We start from the raw sequence: 18,198 nt of genomic DNA, 5'->3' as shown, positions 1-18,198 counted from the left end.
CTACATATATGTTAATGATTATGACAGTTTTTTTTAAATCTGCAACAGTGGTTAAAAGAAAACTCTCTGGCACTAGCATAAAGCACTACCATTCAAGAAGCAGCCCATCTCTCTTATATGCTCCCTCCTCCCCGAATTTTGCTTAGCATTGCGATGCTAAGGCATTGGGTGTGATGTTAAATAAAGCAGTGCTTATAAGGCTGAGTTGAATGGCAATAGAGGTTGGTGTGTGAATTAAGGTCTGACAGCCATATGTGCTGGTCACTTGACCCTCTGCAAAAAAAAGTAAACACCAGCAGAAACAACTGATGTTGGAAGGGATTGTGGTAAGATCCTGTGTTTGGACTGTGCTGGACCCTCAAAGGTGAATAAAAGTAAGAAGTAAGAAGAAAGTAGGGTAAGAAGTACAATGTATCCCTGTGTTTATTCCCCAGGATGAGGGAATGAAAATGAAAATGAAAGCAAACAGAATAATTTTTTCTAATTTTTTAATCCCTGTATTAGTACTATATAGTAAACTACAATGAATATTTTTACATTTACTCAATCTCTCCAATATGGGTAATTGAGTAATAGGCTTCTATTCAAACTGTTTTACTGTGTTAAGAGCATTAGATTAGAAGTTTCCTTGGGGCAAAGAATTATGTGAATCGTTAAATGTACTTTGGAAAGCTCTGGGTAACGTCACCACTTGGACAATGTGGTAAATGCAACAGATAAAAGGCAGTAATTAGACAATTAATGAAGCCTGTCATTAAAAGATCATATAAAAAATGTAGGTTTTTTAATATTGCAAGAATTTTTTTTGCATTTTTTCATAATGTGTCAGTTCCTGAGTTTTGCCAGACTGCAACACGGGCAAAGAGTGTTTTCTTGTTTGTGTGTCTGTGTGTTTTGCAGGGAGTTATTACTAATAATTACAAATTAGAAATGTTTAGTCATAGTTTTTTATATCATAGATGTTCAAAAGATCTCTGTAAGGCCCAGGTCCAGCATCAGTACTCACCAGACACCAGTCCCCCAATCTAACAACACACTTCACCTTTAGCAAGCCCCTGCTCAGTCCCGGGAGGCTAGTTGCACCTCCCAGCACACGACTGCCCCCAGGACTTCAGAGAGAAAGGGATGGTGTCTGGGGGAATGACTGACCGAGAACCAGGAGTCCACAGATAATGCAGTACAAAAGATTCCCACAAGGCAAGTTATACAAAATACAGAGCAAGGGGCCATACACAGGTAATTAGTCCACCAGAAGAGGTATCCAAGGGTGAATACAAAAAAGAGTTAGGGTTACAGACCAAAGGTTAGCCCAGGCAGCATTCAATTGCAGGGTCAGAAACGCGCAGAGTCAGGAACTGTAAATCCAAGACATAAACACACCAGCAGCCAAGGTTAACAACACTACAACAGGCAAATTGGAGCAAAGAGGCTTAGCCAATGGCAGCAAAAAAGGAACTACTCTGCTCATTGGCTGCAGCATAAATTCCAAATTACGTTCAGCTGCACACAGCCTCCGTGTATGTGCTGGGGAAGCTAAGAAGGATGGATCTTATGTGGAAATTGCCGGAGATGCTGTAAGCTGCAGAGCAGAGGGCAGACAACTAATTCCTAGATCTTCATTGCTGCTGCAAGTGACACCCCCACAGGGGATAAGCAGGGCAGTTTTGCCGTTGCAGGATTGCCAGCCAGGTAAGCATATTTAACACTGTCTGTCTGCTAGTACCACCACAACAAAATAATAAAAATAAAATGGTAACAGATTTTTACTTTTTTTTATTGAAGGTTAAACAATTGAAGAATAGTTCTTGGATTGGATTTAACATTTGGATTCAGTTGTATCTATATGTCATATGGCACTAGCCAAGTTGGCTTGAGCAACACTCAATTAATCTTAAAAAAAAGGCAGGGGGTACTTTATTATGATCAGTGTTTCTAGAGAATAACAAAAAGTGGATAAAAACCCTCATAACTGCAAAACAGCCTCTTCTCTGTCCTAAGGAATAGTGTCCTTGCACAGTGGACAGTGGGTGCACAGTTGCATGTTTAGGCAACAGTACAAAAAAAAAGCTAAGGAGACAGAAGAAAAGTAGCACTGTCCTCATGCATAGCTTTGATTGAAACTTAGGCCTGTAGTGTCTGGCAAGGCATGTATATTTACCATGAGTCATTGTTGTTATTCATTTAGCTCAATATTTCAATAACTTGATCTATTGAGGTCTGTAAACAACATGTTTCGAACAGGCTTTATATGGATAGGAAAAAGTAAGAAAAGACATAAAAAAATATATAATACAAAACTTTATTGAACAATTTACAATACGCTATATTTTTCCATGCCAGATTATTTTGTTAATAATACACTCCCGTGTCAGAAATAGTGGGAAAAGAGACCCTGAAATTTTCATAATTGCCATTATTACCAAACATGTGAACCTATTTAATATTATATCTAACAGGCTAAGATTATTAAAACATTATTAATATTATTTTATTAGGATTTATATACCACCAACATATTACGCAGTGCTGTACATTAAATAGAGGTTGCAAACAGACAGATACAGACCATGACACAGAAGGAGGAGAGGACCCTGCACCGAAGAGCTTAGTACTAGGAACATTATTAGGTTTGTAGTGATTTAAATTGAATAAAGGAGGTAATACAGTGGTGTTCAAACACCCCACATGTGTTCACTGCAAACTATTGGTTTAAGTAAGTGTGAAATTCTAAAAAAAAAATGCCACTACATATATTTATTTATTTTTATAAATTAGGGTTTAATTGCACCAGGCATATTCTTATTTTGCTACATTTATCAGCACAACAAAAAGGCATGCAGATGTGACAATCCATTACACTGGGGAACAGAGATGAGTGAGCTAAATTTTAAAATTCGATCTTGCGGCGAATCGGGACGTTCTTGCTTACCGAACATGTGAAGCGAGAACGGCCTGTGTGAATTCGGCCATCGGGATTGAATTTTTTGGACCTGCAAGAGCAATTAGGGGAGCTGACAGCTCTGCTCCCCTGATTGCTCTTGCAGCCCTGTAGTATGTGTTCTTGGATTGAGATTCTCAATCCAAGGTCACAGGAATATGGCGGCTGTGCTCATTATGAATAAATGAAGTCATGGGAATCATCCTGAGATGACTCCCATGGCTGCATTCATTGATGAGCAGAGCCGCTGGACTCACACTGAAAGGAGGCGTACCGCAGCTGCATTCATAAATGCAGCTGTGGGAATCCTCAAGTGCACGATAAGCCCTTATTTAACCTCTAGTGCCCGGGCATCTCGCACAGGAGGATTCCCGTGGCTACATTCATGAATGCGGTACTCCTTTTGTAATGATTTCCTCATTTTTGCGATGGGTCCCCGAAATCGGTTCCCGAAATTTTGCGGACCCATCAGGTATTCGAGGAAATTTTCGCAATAATGTCAGAAGCATTCTCGCTCATCCCTACTGGGGTCACATTTGATGAGTTGGACCTTACACTTGTTTTCTACAAATTTTTGGGTGGTGAATCCAGAAATGACCCATGTTTTTTGCTTTCACGTCCAGATTTTATGATACAATTGCATGCAATGAAAAAATAATGAGATATTAACTTGAATGTATTGTTTATTTAAATTTCGTTTGTTCTTACAAAGGATTTATTATTACTCTATAACATTTTTTTTACAGTAAAACATTTGAAAATTAATCGGGTAAGCGGTTAAGGTAACAATGTACGCTTATAGCTTTTCCTGGAATGTTCAGTGTTAGGACAATCTCGCCGGATGCTCCAACAATAGTCAGCCATCATATGTACATCCCATCTACCCTGATACCGTCCTTCCATGACCTTCAAATCTTGGAGGAATCGTTCACCTTGCTCATCACTGACTGCACCAAGGTTTTCCATGAAGTTAGAAAGATGGCTATGCAGAAAATGCACCTTGATGCTTATATTGCAACCAAGCATTTTTTAGCTCTCCAGCAGTTTCTGGACAATTTCTGTGTAATTATTTGCTTATGTGTTTCCAAGAAAGTCCTTGAAAACTGTCTTTGACAGCTTTGAATGATAACCAACAGGGACTCACACTGCTTGAAACAGTCTCCTCCCGTTGGCAAAGCTTTAACGCACTGCTTTATCAGACCCTGTTTCACGTGCAGAGGTGGGAATATATTATTCATTCTATCAACATGTGGCTCATGTTGAATTTTTGGATCATCTGGTGTTAGGGCAGATCTTGGAGGCAATTTCTTTCCACCTAATGCCTCTCACAAGCTCTGCTGTCCCACATGCACAGGTAACAGGGATACTTGGTGTATCCGCGTTGCTGACCAAGAAGGAAGGATATAATTTTAAGGTCAACACAGATGATTCAATTGTGTTGGTGATATTGCAACAAGTCAATGACTCTCTTTATGTCTGCATATTCTTCACAAAGAGAAACTGAATGGCCAAGTTGGACTGACCCAAATATATTGCCATTGTGAAGGAGGGCACATTTTAAGCTCCGCTTTGACCTATCGATGAATAGTCCCCATTCAGTTGAGGTATAGATTGGAAATCCCAATTCCTCCATTAAACCAGGTATGTTATGGCAATACACAAAGCCACTGTCAGTTCTTAAGTACAGGTTGACTCTGGAGGTGCGTCGAATTTAAAAAAAATACCAGATTTTTTTTTTTGATACTTACCTCCACACACAGACACCCTTTCTCTCGCAGCACCATGGACATCTGGCACAGTTCCAGGGAGCAGGCAGCAGGGACGTCTCAACGTGTATTTATTTTAGCAAGCAAAACCTAACAGCTGTTTCTGCAGAACAGCGCCAAACAGTGTACTGCAGTCCCTGTATTGAATATGCAATCTGAAATTCATGCCGGAAACTGAAGTAAACATTATCGGTGGCCCAATTTTCGAATGGCAACCTGTACTACAGAAATGCAATTTCTCTGGTTCGAAAGTACAATACCTTCGTTCCTTTTTCAAGTAGGTTTTTCTTATGCACTCTTGATGCTAGGAGTTTTGAAGCTTTCTTCGATAGTCGCATGCCAAATCACTCAACTCATGCTGATCAATTCTCTTACAAACAGTTCTCTTCAATTTCAAACTCTTCATCATTGTTGTCACCTAGTTCATCACCATAATCATGTTCTTCAAGAGAGGGTAGTGTAACGTAAACCGACACTGGGATTTCATCTGAATGAACCACAGGGCGTATAGCTGATGGTAGACAAGGATACTCTATGTTACATTTATTTTTCTTGTTATATCCTGAAGTCTTCATTATACAAAAGTACAGACACTGAAATGATCTCCTGGCTCTTGCCAAACTATTGGTATACCAAATGGCATCTTATCACGTGTTCCCTTAGTCCACATTCGTAAACCCTTGATCACCAAGTTTAACTTTGAAATATGCCAAATAAGCTTGCTCTAAAAATGTGATGATGTTTACCCTTTGACTGGGAATGGTGAAACTGCCACAGATATAACAAAATGAATCAGGGTTGTTAAGGCACTTACAACTAGAAACAGCAGGGCCAGACATGATCTGAAAGAAAGGAAATATATGTGTAAGTATAAAAATAAATTTATTCAATATGTAGAGCAGCGCACAACCTCTGACCAAACTGTCTTGCGTGTAAATGAATAGCCTATACAAATTCACGCTACAGTAATCGCATTAATATAAGCGTAGAGAAAAAATCTGCTGTGATAGAAGAAAACTAACTGCACTTTCAGAATCAGCATACCTATTTTAGTGTAAATAAGCTTAAAAATTGAAGTCAACAAAAAGTTGTTCAAAATTGTTCCTCAATGTTATATTTAGCAGGGCCTAGTTTCCTATACCTTGTTTGTGGTGTGCTGGTAATCTATGCTATCTACATTTTAATTTACCTACATTTTGGTATCACATTAATGGAAAGCTAGCCAGTTTAGTTCTGGACAAAGTGGGAAAGAAATAAAAAACCCTTACTGTGGTAAGAATTCCACTTACTTGCTACAAGACAAAAAGCGAGGGAAAAGCCTTCCACTGTGGACAGGACTGTTCCATTGATAACATGACAGGGACATGACAGGAACATGCAACAAAATTAAATCACCCTAACAGGATCCCAAACAATAATAAAAATTGACACTTTTGTGATTCTTTTAAACATATTCAAGACACACACAAAAACATTAATGACTCTTTCTGGCATTCAACTTCTTCAGTCCCCATACCAATCAATAGATAAAAAGTAAATTTACAACTCAATCTGTGTTGACAAAATGGGCATGATTTCTTAAATCTCTCCAAGACTGGAGTAGATAGACTATCATAGGTGAACCTGGGTGATCCCGCAAACCTGAAAGGGATCTGGTCCAGATTTGAAATTGCCAACAAATAGCAAGTTATTTTTAAGAAATCAATTCCACCCAGATATCAATTTCAACCAGATTCTCCAATGATAGTGTATCTTCTCTAGGGACTATTAGGAAATCAGGCCCAATGGATATTGCTATTTTGGGTCACAGCGTGTTTTGAGTTGTCGAAGAAAGTAAATCTGACCAGACCTGCCATTTGGGTAATACTTGTATGCAGGATATACTAAGAAATGTTGTATTTAAAACATTTAAGGCATTTCAAAACTGCAATTTCTGTTTATAAGCACTTATGATATGTATATATAACAGTAGGATTATAACCAATATAAAAAATAAGCAGGATTTTAAAATGATAATTGGCTTTAACATCCTTTTTTAAGAATGAAAATAAATCAAGTATCTTAATTTAGGTCAAAGTATAAACAGTTTATAAGGATGTTTCAGCTGCAAAAATCCTGCTGAATTAGTTAAAAAACTGCACACTGGACATTTTCTTGATCTAACGTGCCCCTACACTACAAATTCTTTCTTTATTTTTAAATCTATTTGTATCTTTGGTTTAATGCATGATTTGCTACCACAACTTTTATCCTCATGTGTTTTAAATCTGTTTGTATTTAGTTGTTTAGTTCATTTTACTATTAAAGTAACTTCAGATTATTATATTGAGTTTTTGTCTCTATATATAGTAAGTCATTTCACATTTTGCTAATGGTTTCTTTCTTGGTCCACATTCTAAAACAACAAAAAACACATTTTAGAGATTAGAGAGGATAGGATATAACACAACAAATTTTGAGGATAATCTTTGGATAAATGGAAACATTTTCAGAAAAAAACTCACATTTTTTATGAATTCTTTCACAAAAATGACCATGTTGTCTTTTTATTGAACAAACAGAAATGTAGGTAGATGTAAAGACAGGCCTGGAGCGAGTAGGGGGAGCATAGGGGAGGGCCTGCATGATGGGTCTGAGGATTGGTCAGAGGGCTGAGGTAAGGGTGGGGACAGAGGTCTTAAAGGTGAGGGGATAGAGAGGACATCAAAAAGTTTAGCTGATGTGGCAAATTTTTGAGGTTGGAATATAATATGGTGGGTAATAGATGGGTAATGGTCAGCAGTTGAGTTCCTCGAAGGCATTGGTTTTTGGTGTCAATATCCATAGGCCAGGGAACCCATCCATTAGTGTGGAGTCTCCTGAAAAAAAGCAGGTGAACTAAGTTTAGATAAGTGTTGTGTAGAAATCTGTCATTATAATATTCAGTATATTAGTCAGTATAATATTATGCTTATGATGGATTGGTTGTATTTTGTTTATTGGGATGATATGATAATGGTATGTCGTTTTAAAAATTTTGATTAGCATTAATATCATTTTGAAATAATATCACTCCAAGCCATTTGACCAAAATGAAATGTAACCTTAATGGGGGGACATGGGATTGGATGAGCTGGTAAAAGGAGGTCTGCAGGTTCTGTTATTCCACAGTCAAGATAAAATACAGTGGAGCCAGCAGCACATTTTAACACTTTCATTGTTAATTTCATTGTTGGAAATGGCAGTATTTTAGTTTCAAGTCTCTTTTAGTTGGTAGTATTGATAGTAAACACATTACACTTTAAATAAATTCCTCCTCTGGAGTTATTGCTTACACTTGTAGGTAATAACTTCGTTTGAGTGGAGCACACCCACATATTCTGTATTGGAAATGTTTAAAATGGAGCTAAACAGTCAAATAAAAAATTGTTAACAGACATGTTCTTGATGGTGATGTCCTTTTTGCAATATAATAAAGTTACCTGCCTGATTGAATTTTTTTTATTATACTCACCTGTTCTCACTCTATTGGAGCCACCACCATTTTATCTAGTCCTCCTCTGGATTCTAGATCTTTGACATACACGAGGAGTTTATTTATTCTCTTATTAAGTCTTCAGACAGACAGGAAAGTTTATTTTATTGCAAAATGGACATCACATGTCCCTTCAATACAAATCCTGCCTGCTTGCAGTGTTTCATTCTGGAACTATAGTCCAACTTTAAAAGAATAAATCAATCATCCAACCAATGATATTTTTGTTGTTTGGAAAGTCCTGGTGGTTTTCTGATTGCTATTGTAATTTGCATTACATAGATAGTTTGAGAGAAATACAATAGCATTCACACAATAAACAATAATATGTATTGTGTACAGAACACTAAAGCAACAGCTCATCCAGAGGAAGGTAAAACACCTATATAAGGCATGACGCAATTTTCTTCAACAGGCAAAACTATTTCTTTACTGATTTCCTAAGACAAATATGTAGCACAACTACACCTTAGGTGAGAAAACAGGCACATTTCTGAATATCCAGTACGAGCTATCATGGAAACCCAATCTTCGATTCTTATCTTTGGCACTGCCAAAAATATTAAGGTGAAAGTTAAGTTTTTTCACATCCATTGAATAAAACACTTAGTCAAAGAGGACCAAAACTCATAAACTAGAGACAGACTTTCCCACTGTGACAACAATCAATCTACGGTAATGGTATTCAAAAAACTATATTGTAAACAAACCCTAGCTGGCATATTTCAGCACAACTGTAGATTCTGCCTGTTAAGCAAATAAAGCCAGCAATGTGGACACCAGATCAGCATGGTGACTTCTCAGGGGCGGTCATAGGATGGCAGACAGACACTTCACACCACTCATCAATTTGGACTGTTCAGGAGATGTACCATCTGTCAGATCTCTCCATCTACTGCTTAATCTGTTGCTACAGCCCATGTGAACATTGCCAGTTACTAGTCCACACCACAACCTTTCCTATGCTGCTAGTGGCATTCCCTCTCCTGGCAGAGAGAAAGAGCCATAACCTTACCGCCGTAGTCACACCATCAGAAGCATGGGTTATTCTGTTTCAAATTGTGGGCATGGAGGCCTTTCAGGACCTCATAGCCTGCACAAATTCCTAATGAAAAAAGAGAGAAAAAGACAGCAGGGGTTGTACAGTATATAGGTGTTTTAGTTAACAAGATTAGTCACACACATATATATATATATATATATGTGACTAAACTTGTTAACTTGTACTTCAAATGGGGAACAAAATAAGTCCATCAAATGTAAAATTTGATCTATATTTATAAAAGAGGGAATTAAACATCTCCTGAAACATTCCCACATGGGTATCTTTCAGGTCTATGTGTTTTATTGGCAGTAATTGATTCCTATCAGGGAATGATTGAGGGGATTTCAGATTCCCTGTTTTATAAATAGAGCCCTTAATAATAATAAGTGATGACTAGATACTTTTACCAAATCTTTTGCAGACCGCTGTTGGATTATGCTGGGATTTGGTATCAACGAAACAATCCTTTTATTTTTTTTTAAAATAAGGATAATAATGAAATTGATTGATGTGGACTGTGTCCTTAAATTCTCATCTTTTTGTAACCACTTTCTAAGGTGAAAAACGTGACTTCCTTGCATGTCTTAGTACGTTGCCTCCTAATGATATTTCAAGGCATCCGACAAAGCTTATTTCTTTGGAATGGTTTTGTCAAATAATAAAACTACTTGACATGAATGTAATTGACATCAGATGTGGAATTATGGAATTGTAAACTCATGCTGTCTTTTTGCTCTTTGTTTAAGCACATGCCAGACATATTTATGTGTGTTTTTCATGTTTATAGGTTAGTTAAAAAAGATTTTTTCTTTTTAAAGTTGAACAGATTAAGGTGTCATTGTCATACCACAAGCTCATCATCTATTCGGAACCTATAAAGTCATTATTACATAAGGTATGTCATAAGATATTACATAAGGTCAATTTAAGTGACAAAGTTACTAAACTCTCAATTAGTATATAACACAGCATATTCAAAAGAATCCTGCAAATAAGAAAAAGATATTCAAGGGCTGCTTGCTGTATAATATATCTGTTGAGTTTAAGTGAGGTAAAATCGACTTGTTTGTCTTCACCTTCTCCACATGGCTAAATTGAGTATGTGTCAGATGGAAGTGCTTGTATGAATGCAGGTTTAAACAGCTCTAAAGCAACAGCTAATATCAACAATACAAGGGGGTTAGCAGGCTTTATTACAATTTAAGACAGGAAAATTTGGCATTTACTGCTGCTTCTAGTTAAATAAACAGGTTAAAATAGCCTAGTGGTAGCTAATGTTTTGTTAAATAGCTAAATGACTCCAGATGATGTTTGATCGGAAAATGTGTCTCTTTTTAATTTATTACTAAAACAAATTACAATGTATTATAAAAGCAGTGCTACAGTAAGTGTAAATTTTAAAATATTAGCTTGGTTAGTCACCCATCTGAGGCTCCTTGCTGTCTATAATGCACAAAATGTCTGTAGAGAAATGTAAGTGCTAAGTTTTTTGCATTCACCTGGCAGATTCATACCTTCCATAAATGGGAATTGCAACAGAGAAAGCAGCAAGGTTTACTTTAGAAATGTAAGTGTTCCTAAAAAAAAATTCTGTCCCCTAAAATGGATATGGATATTGGCTTCTACTCTCAGGGAATACATACAGGGTGCTTTAGTACCCCTTACCCATTAACCATGTAAATAATCACACACACAGACCCCTTTGAAAAAAAAAAAATAATCATCTCTATGTATGCCTAATTCATCACCAAACACATTGATCACTAATGTATATGCACATATCTATCACATCAATTAACAATTTAACCCAACAAACTGCCTCTCAATGAGAGATCCTTTGTGCTGCAGTAATTGATGTCCCTGTGATGTAAATTTACATTTAAAGGTATTATTTTGATTAAGTTGTACAAGTAAATAATTTTCCTGTGGCTAGCTAAATCTGCCAAAGACAATTCTGTCAATATAACACAGGTATTCAAAGAGCTTGTGTTTTTAGGTCGTTGGTTTAGCAATTTTGTTCATAGCTCCTTGTCAGTGGTGATATGGATTTACCTTTTAGGATGGTATGATTGATCACGAACCAGATTTTGGGAATATACATAACGATTCATTTTAATAAACCAGTAAGTATGTGTTTGGTTTGTATTACAATAAAAGATTTGGGTGTGTCTGTGAGTTTATTTATATTTATTATATTAATAAATTAAAACTTATTAATGTACCCGTGTACTTATTCTTCTGGCTAAGGGGGTGTAAATCCAAGGCCCTTCCAAATAAAGGGATACCAATGTACCTCTGTACCTTTTTTTCTGCTTGAGGTGGTGTAAATCCAAGGGCCATCCAAATAAAGAGAGCTACCAGTTTCTATCATAGGTTTCCCCACATCTATTTTGGGGGACATGATTTGGAGAAGAACCTATAGGGCCTGTTATAAACAGGAAAGGGAAAACACACTTTTTTACCCTCCATTTCCTGGCCAACCAAGGTTTGGTTAAAATTAAGGGGGTACCTAAATTCTTTCTTTAAAGCCTTAAAGCCAAAAATGTTTTCCATGTAGTTTCTGAGATTTTGTCATTGTACTGCATCTCTATGCCTTAAAAATTTAAAACAAGGATAAACAACTTCAAAGAACCTCATCCCAACCCGATATAGACTTTCTGTATGTGTTTAGTAAAAAATAGTGAAGGATGACTACCTCTTCTTACTGAATTAGTATCATATACACTGTAGGTGTCAGCCCCTTTTACATTATTCATAGAAAAAAAGTAAGACAAAAAAGAAAGAAGGGTTTTTTTTGGCAATTACTTATTGTAGTGACAAAAAATTATAAACAGCTACACATAATGGTGACAATTGTGATACAGTTAAATAGGATTTAATAGTCTCCCCTTTCAATATTTATGAGGTTGGGACTGAAGACTAAACAGCTTTTTTTCTCAGTAAATATCAAATGTCCATAGTCCCATATTGAGAATAACATATATAGAGGAGCCTGTAAAAAGGTATGTAGGTTTCTCGAATCCCGACACGTTTCGCTTTATGGGCTTCCTCAGAGGGTTTTGAGAACTAGCAAAAGAACACAGATTTGTATCACAAATGTTAGATAAAAAATCAAATACATGTTAGATAGGTGTAAGGTAATGAAAGAAGAAAAGTAGTATATATTCTACAAAAGTTTAAGACAATCCACAAAGAATTCAACAACATTATGTGATATTTGTGATTAATAAAAATAATGTCGGGGCACATGCGCGCAGCTTGACTGCATGATTGGATCATTTGTCAGCTCCGTGCGATCGCCGGCTTTAAGCACCTTAACAAGCGTGTTCCCATGCTATCCACCAGTGGAGTCACCTGGCATTATCATAGATGGGTCCCACCGCAAAATGGAAATGTCAGTCCACAGCCGCGGGCTGGCACCGGGTCCCAGCCCATAAATCCAAGATGGCACCGATGCGAGCACCATGTGAATCTCCAGCTTCCTCTCAACTTCTACCATCGGAGGACAGCATGGACTCGGTTCCATGACAGCTGAAAGAGGTACCGCAGGGAGATGATTAAGGCTTTATACAGAGCCTAAGGGTATCGCCATCGTACAGCATCTAGCATCGTGCAGCCTCGTACAGCCATCGTACAGCATCTTTAGAAACATGTATGGATGATGCCACAACAGTGTTGGAAAGTTTGGATCAAGATCTAGGGGTGGCTCAGAAAGAAATTCAGTACCTTAAAAATCAATTGAAATATTGTGAAAATCACTCCCGCAAGAGCAATCTCAGAATCAGGGGCATTCCAGAAAAAGTAGTTGATGTACAGGGGTATGTTACTGCCATGTTGAAGGAGCTGGCTCCAGAGATCCCAGTTGAACATTCGGAAATGGATAGGATTCATCGCTCCTTGGGCCCTAAGAAGAAGGATGGTCCCCTTAGGGATATCATTGCTAAGTTTCACTTCTTTCCCACTTAAGATTTGCTCCTGTTAAGAGCTTGCTCTGTGCCCATACCTTGCCGTATTGACGGCTAACAAAGTAAAATATGGATGGCGTTACCCCTTTAGGCTGCTGTTCCAACTACAAAGTCATATGCAACAAATCTCCACCCCTGAGGAAGCACAAGTTTGTCTGGAGGTCCAGGCCTGCAAGTCCCAGCTTTGCGCACCTTATCCATGGGGCAGTCATCATCTCCAACGCAGGATTCTACGTCACCAACAGTCGCTGGTCCCTCTCCACCAGCTCTCTTAGCCGTGCTCAAGTGCTTTCACGTTTGGGATCTCAAGTCTTTTGCTCCACTTCCCCAGGATGAAGACCGCAGTTTTGCTGTTTTTTTTTTCTTCCTAAATTTTTTGGGTACCTCAGTAACTAATGCTCCCTATCTATGCTGTGATCTACTACACAGAGATGTATGGTCTAGTGAATGTTTACTTTGTGCCTTACCCCCTTTTTTAGTTTGCGGAGAATATTTGTAATGTTTTTGTCTGTTTTTTTCCAGTGACTTTGCAGCACTTGGTATTTTTGGTTGTATAGCCTGCATGATCCACACGTTCCCCCATTCAAGTACACCGACTCCTCCATGCCCTGGCGGGGGTGTAGGTGCACCTGATTTCATTTGCCCCCCTGAGGGGACAACGAACATTGTCTGGTTCTTCTCGTATTTGTTTTTTTCTATTGTTTGGACCTTGTTCTGATATTATTTTGTATTTTTCTCATGGGTGATTGTAGCTGTATTTTTATGGTTGCACTGCGGTCTACTGGCAATAATATTTGCTTCCTTTCTTCAGTTGTTGTTTCATGGCCCTTAAGTTGTTGACGGTGAATGCACAAGGGTTGAACTCGCCAGTGAAACAAAAGAAAGTATTTGATTATTTTCATATGTCTGGCATTAATATAGCTTGTGTTCAAGAAACCCGTTTTTCCACATCTTCCTGACATGAATTTATGCATGTACATTAACCACAAGTTTTCTATGCTTCTGCAGCAACCAATATATAAATGGGTTTTAATTGCTTTTCATAAACGGCTTTTGTATGTAAATCTCAGGTGGCAGACCCTTATGGGCGTTATTTAATTTAGCAGGGGGAAATCCAAAATTCTGCCGCTACTTTCCTCACTTACTATGCCCCTAACTCTCCCTCTGGCTTTTTTTTTGGGGGAAAATTCTTGAAGAAGTTAAACAACATGTATGTGGCACTTTGTTATGCTGTGGAGACTCCAACTTTGCTCCCAATAGTACCTGTGACAGAAGTTCTAAATCTCCTAGAATCCCATCATTAGATAGAGATGGCTTATTAGAGCAGTTTCAAGAAATGGGTTTAGTTGATGTCTGGAGGGACCTTCACCCGCTAGTGCGGGACTATACAATTTATTCTGTTCCACACAATTAATTTTCTAGAATCGACCACGTCTGGGCGCCACATGTCTTTTTGCCTGAAGTCCTTAGAGCACACATTCTATCAGTACCATGGTCTGAATATGACCCAGTAGTCAATCAATTGCAGGTCTTTGGTGATTCAGCCACACGCCCACCTGTGGTCAATCAATGATTCACTTCTATCTTATCCAGACATAATCCACAAACTGACTACCCATACATACCCTAGAGAGTTTTTTTCCCTCAACCTAGGTTCAGTATCATCTCCTGCAACTTTATGGGAAGCTTTTAGGTCAGTTTTAAAAGGACACCTCATAAAACTAGCCTCAGCTAGGAAGAAGGAGCGTACCTAGACAGAATTCCGTTTAGAGACGGTATATTCTGGAGCTGGTCAACTACACAAACTCAATCCTACTATTGCCACCGGAATTGCTTTACGCAAAACCCGTACTGAACTGAATTAATATTTGAACACATACTATATAGACCTAAACTATCTGGAGGCCTTTCAGTAGAATTTTCTAGCAGCACAGTTAGCACCTTTAGTGGTTTTGCATCGTTCCAGGGAAGTTCCAATATGGGCTCAGATCTATGCTGGGGAATTATCTTTGATTTCATTAGTAATGTATTGTGGCTACCTGCAGCCCAGAGGCCACTAATAGAAGACTCCACTCTATCATACGCCCTAGGCCTTTGGGATAGACTAGAAAATTTCTGCAGAACTGATCTCTGGGCATACTCCTCTAGCCCGGATTATTAACTGTCCTTCTTTTGAACCGGCTTATACTAAACCAGTACACTTTGTGTATGAGCTATATTCATTTACAGTTATTAGGTCTTTCTCATATCTGCAGGAACATTGGCCCTTACCCTCAAATGAACTGTTCCGATATATGCAGATTAGACTGCAAGCTTTATTACAGAATCATAAGGGTTCACCTTTACAACTATTAGCCTTTGAATCATCTTGTCTAAGCAATCCCTATTCCATGGGTCTGGTGTCCTTCCTGTATGGGATACACCTTCCTGTATGGGTATGAACACCCGCCGCCCGCAATACATGTTTAAAGGGGAAGATGAACTGAATACCACTATAGACCAGGAGAGATGGAATGATATCTGGCAAACCATTGCTAAGTGTTCGCCCAATATTACTGCCCAAGAAAATGCCTATAAAGTACTATTTAGATCAGTGGTCGCCAACCTTTTTGGTCCCGCAGACCACTAAAATTACCGGATCCTGAACGCACATGCGCGGAGTGTCACTTAATAGTGATGTCATGATGGCATAACCCCGCCCACTTCCTTGAGCCAGAGGTTTAAACGGGAAACGTGGTCTGTGGCTGTGGCAGGTGTGCCTCCCCCAGCAGGGCCCTTCTTCTGACCACGCTTGGGGGTGCACCCGCCAGAGCCGCAGACCACCAAAAATTTCTCTGGTTGGCGACTGCTGATTTAGATGATGCTTAACACCAGATAGGACAGCTAAATTTGTTCCAGATGGAACTTCGCGTTAAAGTTTGGTCTCCTTGCTTAGACCATCATGCTTCTTCAGATTTAGATTGCAGTCTTTTGCAGCTCAAATTATTATTGTATTATCCTTCTTCTATTTGGAGCTTCATGTTGCGCTTTTATATTGTCACCCATGATTATTTTTGTTTGCTTTTTCTATTTTATATGTTTTTTGTATTTGTTATACTAGTATTGCAGATGATTCTGTATTTTACTTTATTTTTTCTTTTTGTATATTTTGTATGTTTATACTTTTATATGTAAACTTATTTGGAAAAACTAATAAAAATTTTTTGAAATAAAAGAAATGTCCACAAATCACTGGTACACTAAACAACATTTGCTAAAAAAAAAAAAACCTTCCTTCGGTTTTGTCTTACTTTTTTCCTACTTTAGATATTTAGAAAATATCCAGCATCAGGATAACTGTACAAGTGCTTAAATAAGCAGCAGGAAAACGGTTTTCTCTAGTAAGGAAAAAAAGAAGTTGTGAGAGTCATAATAAAACAAAATATAGAAAAAGTATACATACCTCAGACTGATCTGCTGTTCAGTGTCACACTGTCATATCCAAATTGTGTAAAATGTATACATTTCCAAAGACAAATATCAGTATGTTTACCTATGTATACTTAAGTACTTTAAAGTACATGCAATCATTTCTATTTTTTCTTTTTTACCTTTCATGTATTATTGGCCATCTCGGTTTGTAAAGATTTAACAAGTACATTTATCTAAAAAATGATAATGGGATTTGTTTATAAACAGACCCACAGACACAAAGTGCAATTTATTTAGAGAAATCAGCAAAAATATTCTTAAAGGGCTGTACAGAATGTAAATAGCTTTTTACTTTGGGCACAATATGGAGATGAAGATAAAGACAAATTGGACAAAGACATTTTCTTGCAAAAAAAGAGTAAATATATTTGAGTAAAATATGTATTTTTGGCTGGAGAATATGTAAACAGCTGTTTTTATACTTTAATATAACAGGGAGTCAGATTTTATCTTACAATAAAATGTGTAGTGTACTTTAAAACACAAGGGAGGTTTTACCCTACAGCAAACATCAAGAATTTTACAGCTAAAAATATTTTGTGGCACATATACAGTGCAAGATTATCATAATAGAATAAATTCCATAAACTTTGTAAGATTTTTTTTTTAAATATTGCCGCTAAAGAGAAATTTTGTGAAACCATTACAGTCCTTAATTACTGGAATAGGCCACCAACTTTGTGATACAAACAATTAGACCCTGCAGCAAACAAACAAACCTAGTGCCACATTTTGGGGCTCCATCTGGGATGATAACAAGACAATAGTAATTTTTTCCTTGTATCTGGGATCCCAAACGGCGACCACCCAGTTGCAGCACACCTCCTTGATAAACCCTGGGGTCCTTGCGCAGGCATACGCAGCAAAAAAATAATACATTTCATTGCAAAATGTCTACTGCAGAGGATTGTCTACCCTTTTACTGTGTGTAAAGTAAAAATTTTAGATTTAAGCTGCTTCTGTCCTCAGCGTTATGAGGTTTGCACAACAACCACATAGTGAGAATATTGGCTATGAGTAAACACTAGACTGTTACTAAGAAAACAGGTAGTATACAGTGATAAAGAAGGAAAAAGGCTGGTCCTCTAGGATAATCTAACTGGTACATTTCTGAATGATTGTTTCAAATGTTTCAACTGTTGACCAGAAGGGTCATTTTATAGAGCATGACTAAAAGACCAGCTCTTATATGGTGGCATTCTTCACCCTCTGACATAAAATCAGATAATTAGGAAGATACCCAGTAAGGAAATATAGTACTTCTCTAGAATTTTGAAATTACAGGGGCAAGAAATAATACCCTAAACATGCCAACACTTAACACAGTAAATTATTATGAGTTGCTCAAAGTATTTTGCTTTGGCACAATGAAAAATTGCAATCACTAAAGTAATTTTAATGTAAAATCTTTAAGTTGATCATATATGATTTTATGATGAGTGAACTGATCTGCCTATGGCTACCTTGGTAGGTAATTGGAGGTGGAAAGTTGTAAGCAT

The 18,198-nt window shown here is 37.6% G+C and overlaps 1 long non-coding RNA gene across 1 annotated transcript in view; it reads right to left on the bottom strand.

Moving 5' to 3' along the window:
• Positions 1–7,242: 7,242 nt before the first annotated feature.
• The window catches only part of LOC140332042 (uncharacterized), a 230,255-nt gene continuing 219,299 nt past the window's right edge, over positions 7,243–18,198 (bottom strand). Inside the window, exon 3 of the long non-coding RNA XR_011921029.1 lies at positions 7,243–7,562. This is a non-coding gene — a long non-coding RNA (uncharacterized lncRNA). The remainder of the gene's footprint in view (positions 7,563–18,198) is intronic.

The sequence above is a fragment of the Pyxicephalus adspersus genome, chromosome 5, assembly GCF_032062135.1.
Source record: "Pyxicephalus adspersus chromosome 5, UCB_Pads_2.0, whole genome shotgun sequence".
In the NCBI taxonomy this organism is placed as follows: Eukaryota; Metazoa; Chordata; class Amphibia; order Anura; family Pyxicephalidae; genus Pyxicephalus; species Pyxicephalus adspersus.
The sequence above is the reverse complement of the archived record's forward strand: the minus strand, read 5'-3'. Positions and strand labels throughout refer to the sequence as shown.